The sequence below is a fragment of the Octopus bimaculoides genome, chromosome 2, assembly GCF_001194135.2.
Source record: "Octopus bimaculoides isolate UCB-OBI-ISO-001 chromosome 2, ASM119413v2, whole genome shotgun sequence".
In the NCBI taxonomy this organism is placed as follows: Eukaryota; Metazoa; Mollusca; class Cephalopoda; order Octopoda; family Octopodidae; genus Octopus; species Octopus bimaculoides.
Window position 1 is genome coordinate 128,399,937 of NC_068982.1, and position 9,042 is coordinate 128,408,978.

The window sequence follows — 9,042 nt, forward strand, 5'->3', positions numbered from 1 at the left end:
TTGTAGACTTAACAAGAAAATACTCTGCTCTACAAAATTGAGATATGACATGAAATTCTCCATAGAAATTTAATGTAATGTATCATTTTCTGAAGCAGTATTTATTTATGAAAATGGTCAAATCATACTCGCTTCATATTCTCATCATTATATTTCCTGATATTTTTATCACCTTTTGTTTTATTTTTTCATTCTGTCAGCTGCTCACATATTTGTATTTGCTCACCATATAACACTTTGTTCTCAAGTTTCATCTTGTAATATTGTTACAACACTAAGGCGGTGAGCTGGCAGAATTGTTAGCACGCAGGATGAAATGCTTAGCAGTATTTCGTCTCTCTTTACGTTTTGAGTTCAAATTCCGCCAAGGTTGACTTTACCTTTCATCGTTTTGGGATCGATAAATTAAGTACCAGTTGCATACTGTGGTCAATCTAATCTGGCCCCCTCCCCCAAAATTTCGGACCTTGTGCCTAGAGTAGAAATGAATATTGTTACAACACTTTGTGTTTAGTTATCTATTCTTTCTCTTTGTTCTTAATTTTCTAATCTTGAAGCAGCTTTTTGTTTTAAATCATTAATTCTTTGATTTCTTTACACTTCACTCTAATTAGCAAATCTTACTGCTATTATTTGCCTAATTTCTAATTCTTCTATTCTTATTTCTCTTTGCTTTTCAGTTTCATTTTGCATCCTAATTGCTGCTGCTTTGTGTATTCCTTTTGCTCTGATTCCTCTCTCTTTCTTCATTGACAGCTGTCTCAATTCTCTTCACATGACTCTATATTGCTGTATTTTCCTATGAACTACCTTGGGTGCCAATATCATCTGAAGTAATAAGGCAGAAACGTTAGCACACCGGGCGAAATGCTTAGCAGTATTTCGTCTGTCTTTAAGTTCTGAGTTCAAATTCCGTTGAGCTCGGCTTTGCCTTTCATCCTTTCGGGGATCAATAAATTAAGTACCAGTTGCATACTGGTCTCAATCTAATCAACTGGCCCCCTCCTCCAAATTTTGAGCTTTGTGCCTAGAGTAGAAAGGAATATCATCTGAAGCAGTGACTGTATCTTGAGTTCATCCTGTTGCTGTTGCATATATAATCTGATTAGCACAATAGAGTATCATGTATTTAACTCTTGCTGTACATTGTCTATAACATAGCAGGATCTGGCCAGATTCAAAACTCGATATTCAGAATCTTTGGGTGTGCATTGTTTCTTATTTGTTTACTAGCCGACCAACAAAAGTTTTTCAGCAAGTCCAGTTAAACAAATCAGCTGTGTCAATTTGATCTTTCTATTTCATGTTTCTCCTTTGCAATGATGATTATTAAAGCAAAAAATGATAGTTAATGTATGGCTTTTGAGATAGGAACATATCCGAGACACTTCGCTATTGCCCAGCATAGGAGGGTAGCAGTGGCAACAGTATTGGCAACAACATTACTTGCATAATATTGTCTAACATATAAGATGGTGAGCTGGCAGAAACATTGGTGTGCTCAGTGATACTTCATCTGTCTTTACTTTCTAAGTTCAAATTCCACTGAGGTCGACTTTGCCTTTCATCCCTTTGCGGTTGATAAATTAAATGCCAGTTGTGTACTGGGGTTGATCTAATCGACTGGCCCCCAACCCATGCTAGCATGGAAAGCGGACGTTAAACGATGATGATGATGATGATGATGATGTTACAGAAAATTCCTAACCATTATGTTTGTTTCATGAACATTATTCTGTAAATATAAACAATGTGGTTAAAAAAATATATGAAAATTCAATATTAATGTGGTCATTATTGTCTTCATATCTAATAGCCTATCTAATATTGTGAACTACCAGCAAAGAATTTATGACTTAAACAACACACTAAACCCTCTTTTTAGCATTTAATATAAACAAAGAATACTTATCTATTAGTCCTTAAAAAAACACTCCCACATTCTTGTTCTCAACAACATATAACCATAACTCTTAATTGGAAATCAAAGCAACATTTGAACAGAATCTACACCTTTTATAATTAGAAATAGTGAACCCTTACTTTTGGACAAATCTAAATGTTATTTAATTTCTGAACACATTATAGTTGGTGACTCAACAAAATACAATGCCAGTTACCCAAAGGATACAGTTGAAAATTATTCTTTATCGTTCACATGTTGCCTGAAGTTTCAAAAATCATTGACAAAGAAAACACCTCTGGTGGTTATGTTTCCACCACTTTTGAAAAACAGAAAGATGTTAAATGCCTCATGCCTACAGGACTATGTATTGGACAGATTTTTATCTTGTTTACATTTCATTAATTTTTGCCAAATGTTTGCACTGATTTCCTTTTTCTTTTTCAGTTGTTATATTAATCATTGAAATCTTTTTACCTGACTCAACATGTTCCTTCCTAGACTGCCACTCATTATTTACATACCTCTTTCTCCTGGATAGATTTCTCTGGTATTTGATTTTTGCTTTATTTTTGTGCACTCAACCTCATATGTATTGATAAGTATACAAGCACAACACCTGGCATTTTACAGTCTAAAATTTTCACTGTTACCATGCAACTTAGCATTCATGTGAAACATATATTTCACCTTTCTATAGACCCACTTGTATGAAATTTCATGTTATATTCAATTCCAGTAGACACCCCTGCTTGTAACTCGTGAACACATCTCACAAATCTTTCTTTCATTTAGTGCATAGATCCATAAAACTCTCATTTGCATCTGGTTTGTGTTTATATGGTACATTATTATTTTTTTTTTTTTGCTGACTCACCATCTTTTTTCACTCAATCCCATTAACCTTATAACTCAGTTGGATTTCCACTTTTCATTCTTTGGCATAGGTGCAGTTTGTTTTCTTGGGACATGGCCAATGCTGCAGTACATCTGTGATTTTCTTATATCAGTTTTCCATATAAGCTTGTACAATGCTACTACAATATACATACAAGTAAATGCCTTCATATATTAGCAGTTAATCTCCAGTTTTAAGCATATTTTAATGTGAACCCACAAACAGTGGACATCCTCAACTGATATTTCAAAAAATTTACATGGATACAGCAATCATCAATTGATTCCCAGGTAATTATTCCTCAAATGCACCTAGGTGTAAGTGACCCTTATAGCTTTAGTTAAGCTATACACAAAAGTTAACGGAGAGCCAGAATGTGTTAGTGAAAGATTTATATAGTTGAACACATGAGGGTGACAGCTACCAATCAACTCCTCTTCATAGAAGCCTGCTTAACTGGAAGTCAACTTCACCACAGGGATGAAGTGATGGTAAAAGTTTACCATACCCAGAAATTGGTGTAGAGCCTTGCTTGTGGTGGGCTGTGGAAAGGATAAGATAGCTTTCACTTTTCCTGGTAGAGGTGTAGCACCAGCATCTGTGATTCGATGTCCCAATAAGTCGATTTCTGTAACACCAAAAACACACTTGGCAGGGTTGATTACTTGACATACTTTTCCAGTCTATCAAAAAGAGTCACTAAATGGTTCTTGTGTAGCTCTGCATTTTGGCTTGTGGTAAGGATATCATCTAAGTATGCAAAGACAAAATCAAGACCCCTGGATAGTGTCCATGAAGTGTTAGAAGGATTGTGCTGCATTTCTCAGGACAAAGGGTATATGTAGGAATTCATACATCCTGAAAGGAGTGATCACAGCAGTTTTAGGTACATCGTCATGTTGTATTGGTATTTGGTGGTAACCTGAGATGAGGTCAACCTTTGAGAAAACCAAGCACCTGGCTAGGTGGGCTGAGAAGTCCTGTATGTGTGGAATGAGGTAGTGGTTGGGTATCGTGTCTGTGATGAGATGGTGGTGATCTCTGCAAGGTCACCAATCTCTGTTGGATTTTGGTGCCACATGCAAGGGTGACAATCAGGGACTGCTTGATTGATGAACTATGCCCAATGCCTCTATATTGTCAAACTCGGCCTTGCTGTGATAGCAAATTTGTCTGGTGATAGATGATGTGCATGGCTGTGCAGTGGGGGGGGGGGGGGGCAGTGGTGAGGATGTGGTGTGTCACTCCATGGTGGGCTGTAGGTTTGGAGAATGTTAGAGTAGTGAGGTTGGGGTGACTTGCAAGGAGATTCAAGAATTTGTCCTCAGTCTGACAGATGGTTGCTATGCAGGGTGGGAGGATATGCAGATGTTGGCAGAGACATGAAAGTGTATGTGTTACTGTTGATGAGTCGTCTCCCCTGCAAATCAGCCAGTAGAAAGTGTGATTAAAGAAAGTCTGCCCCGATAATGGGCTGATGGACACTGGCGATGGTGAATGCCCATGTGTATTTTTGTGAGTTACTGGGAGTTGGGTTAAAATGTCCAGCATCCTCATTGCCATGCCCTCATCTAGTTCCACTACTACATACGAATAGTTTAGCCAGAATTGTGGTAGCTTCAATGTTGTGTGATTTCTTGCCATGTTTCTTTGATTTTCTGTTTACTTCAATGTGCAATGACTTTTGACCAAGACCTTTGGAAATATGCTGTATGTGAAAAGACCCGGCAAACCAAGTGAGACTATAATCCGAGGCCTCTACCACGGGTGTAGCCAGCCCACTATGTGTACCTTTCCTTCATTGGACACTAAACTCCACTTGTGAAGACCTGTTGAGGCAAGTGAAATCAAAATCGAACCAAATTCGATGACTGGCACCCATGCCAACCTCTCCTTCATTGGACACTAAACTCCGCTTGCGAAGACTTGTTGGGGCAAGTGAAATCAAAATTGTGATAGCACCTGTACCAGTGGAGCGCTAAGAGCACTGTCTGAGCGTAATCATTACCAGAGCAGCTGTCTGGCTTCCGTGCCAGTGGCATGTAAATAGCACCATTTGAGCGTGAACATTACCAGCGTCGCCTTACTGGCACTTGTGCTGGTGACATGTGAAAAAACATTTGAGTGAGATCATTGCCAGTACCGCTGGACTGGCTTCTGTGCAAGTGGCATGTAAAATACATCATTTTGAGCATGGCTGTTGCCAGTACCGCCTGACTGGCCTTCATGCTGGTGGCACGTAAAAGCACCCACTACACTCTCAGAGTGGTTGGTATTAGGAAGGGCATCCAGCTGCAGAAACTCTGCCAAATCAGATTGGAGCCTAGTGTAGCCATCTGGTTCACCAGTCCTCAGTCAAATCATCCAACCCATGCTAACATGGAAAGCGGACGTTAAACGATGATGATGATGATGATGATGATGATGATGATCCTTAAGAATAAAAGATATTTTTTTGTTTTTTATCCGTTTTGTACACACATTCATGTAACTCTTTCTGGTCATTTAAGAGTTAAGCTCAAACTCCTGACATCACTTCTAATAGAGGCTGCTTCTAGCTACAGTTATAATAGTACTGCTTCACTTTCTATGAGACCTAGGTCATGTCAACTCACTACATTTCTTATCTCAATCAAACTGGCTAATATCACCCATCATCTTTGATTGACACTTCCATTAAGAACACATGCTACACTTCTTCTGTCATTTCAACCAGCTGTTAACCAATTCCTATATAATTTTCAATCTATATGGTTTCACTTTGGTCATGAAAAAAATGTTGGGAAAGTTTGTTTTGTTATTTGGCTCAGCATATCCAGCAAGGTTTCTCATACTATCTATTGTCTTTGTTTTGCATGTATCAAGTATATACATTTAAACCTCATCATCTCATTTACTATTTCTTTATTAGTAAGATTAGTCTTATATCCTTATTTTGTTCATTGTTTAGAGCCATCTATCTGCATGGAGAATAATGTATCTGATATTCTGGCCAGATCTGAAAACCAAATTTATTGTTCATTTGCCAGATTTTTCATCTTATCTATAAAATTCTGTAGAAGAAGAGAGGTATTTTTGTATTTTTTGCTTGTTTACCTAGCCTAAAAGAATAGTTTTTAGAGTTTCTAATTAAGACAATCAGTTGTGTCTAGTTGACCTTTCTATTTCATGGCTCATCGTTTTAATGAAGATTATAAAAACAAAGACAGTTATTTAGCAGTTAAGATATTAAAGCATTTGAAACATGAAAATATTATCTTACACAACAAAACACTGAGCAGCATGGCCAACAGAAACAGCAACAACTATTGAGTTGCACTCTTCAACTCAGCCACTTGAGGTTAACTTCAGCTAGAACAGCTATTAACAGAAAGAGTCTTGTCTGAAGCTAGAACTCACACATGCAATGGGCTGACATCTTTGTAGGTTGATTATCAAGGAGTGATGCTAGAGCTGTGAAATCTTGCATACATTAATTTCAACTTTTCTTGTAAATAATTGCATTGTTTCTTTCAAGGTAAACTGACACCTGACTATTCAAAGAGCGCTTCAAAAGTAACTAGTAGCAACTTCTCTTGAAATCGACAAAATTTGGCATAATGGTGTTATCGAGTACCTGAAGAAAAAAGGCTTTAGCCCCCAGTGACATACATTCATGCTGACATGGTTGCTACATTAGGGGATGGACACTCCAGCTTAATCAACAGTGCAAAAGTGGGCAGATGAATCTAGGAGGGAAAGGGAGAGTTTTGAAGATGACCCAAGGTCTGGATGTCATGCAGCTGCCACTATTGAGGTAAATATTGATTGTGTTCACCACATGGTGATAGGCAATTGACTATAAATCAAATAGCCAATGCTATTAGCTTATTCCATGAGAGAGTTGAGAATATTCTACACAATAACTTGGCATGATGAAGGTTTCTGCTCAGTGATTTCCATGTCTTCTGACATTTGATCAAAAGCACACCAGGCTGATCACATCACAGAAAGATCTGACATTATTTGAGGTATATCCAGCTGACTTCCTTGAATGTTTCATAACCTTGGATGTGTGTTGGCTTCATCACTTTGAGCCAAAAACAAAGAGACAATCTATGCAGTGGTTTCACACTTCCTCATCTACCCCAAAGAAGGCCAAAGTCATTTCATCTGCAGAGAAGGTGATAACATTTCATCTTCAAGGAAGATATCATGTTTATTGACTATCTTCAAAAGGGCCACACCATCAATAGAGAGTATTATACCAACTTACTATGGCAATTACATAAGGCTATCAAGATCAAACACCTCAGAAAACTGATGAAAGGGATTTTGTTTCAGCAGGACAAAGCTCCAGCACACGTCCTTTGTTTCATAGGCTGTGGAGTGTGACTAGCTTTAAACTGGTTGGTCACCCTCCCTATTCTCCTGATTTCCCCCCATCTGTTCCCCAACATGAAACAATACTTGGCTTAGAACCAATATTGCAGTGATGATGATGTCATATCTGCTGTTGAGGCCTTTTTTTTTATCAACAAGATGAAAGCCTCTTCACTAATAAGACCCAGGCACTGCAACACCAATGGAAGAACTGTGTGGACTGCAAGGGGGACGGTGTTGAAAAAGAAACCTCATTTGGTCACATTCCATGAGAGTGTCTTGGTCAATCTATGAAGTGTTCACTTGACCATTGTAACATCTTATCAAAGGAATTCTGTTTTCACTTATTTCCTTCTATTTGTATTTGGATTCAGGTATTTTAAAACTTGCAATTAGTCGTCTTTGGATTTCTGGCATCCTTGGTCTTTAAGTGTGCACCTCGCTGACTTTGTTTCCTCATAACTTTAAGAGAAACGAATATTTTTAATGAAATTCTCTACAAATGTCTTTCAGATGGTGTAGATTATGACTATATCAGAATTTAATGCGGAAAACAAAAATAGTGGGCGTGAACACATACATTCTGACACATCGCATTTAAATCTACAGACTAAAATATGAAATTTTGAAAACCTTGTTATGTGTATCAGTATGTCTGTGTACACGCCCACCATTTTTTCCTTTACATTAAATTCTGATTTAATCACAATCTATATCACCTGAAAGGTATTTGTAGAAAATTACATTAAAAAAATAACCGTTTCCTGAAAGTTATGAGGAAATAAAGACGGGTTGGTGGTAAACACTGGTATAGGCATGTCGTATAAATACATGTGTGTGTGTGTTTGTGTGTGCTTGTGTGTGTGTGTGTGTGTGTGTGTGTGTGTACGTGTGTGCGTACATTTTGTTTCTATTTTTTACTTTTTAACGTTCCATGTCTTTCAGATATTAACATAATTAAGATAACTTTCTCCCCTAACTCCCATATACTGTAAATGAAATGAACGTGTTAAATTCTTGTTACACTTGATATTGTTATTGTTATTGTTATTGTTTGTGAAGTACTTCTGACATCACTGTTTTATATTAACTACTAACTCCCACTTAACCGTTACACAAATGCATGCACACACATAGATGAATACAAATTTGCCTGTATATACACATATATACACACATATGCGCAACTTAAGTAGAAATATTTTGATGAAAAGAGATTGGCGCTATGTATATCTGTGTTGGCTATATGTTCACTACATGTGCTTAGATGTTGGGACGCAGAGGTTATACTTCAAACACACACAAACACATAGATAGATAGATAGATACATACATACATACATACATAAATTGATAGATAGATAGATAGATAGATAGATAGATGAAGAGTGACAGAGAGATGGAGAGAGAGAGAGAGAGAGAAGTAGAGTGACGTCATAAACTTCAATACATTACACATGTGCATGTGTGCACGTGCATGCACATATGCACACATAAATACATACACGCACGCACACACTCAGGTGAGGAGACAGAGAAAGAGGTAGTGACAGCGTAAGAGCGAAAGAGGTGAGGAGAGGAAAGGTAGAATGAATGAGAGTGACGTCACAAACTTCACTACGTATTCCTAGATTACTTTCCTCAACGTTTTATCTTTTTCTCCTTTCCAACTTTTCATTCCCTTTTCTCTCTAACCACCTTTACTTCTCAAAACTACTCTACCTGCAGCTGTTTCCAAAGCATATTCTACATTATACTCTTGGCTTTCAGTTTTTATCATCCCACTCCATTTTTCAGTGTCTAACTTCTGCTACCCTCCTTCTCTCTTTCTCTCTCTCTCTCTCTCTCTCTCTCTCTCTCTCTCTCTCTCTCTCTCTCT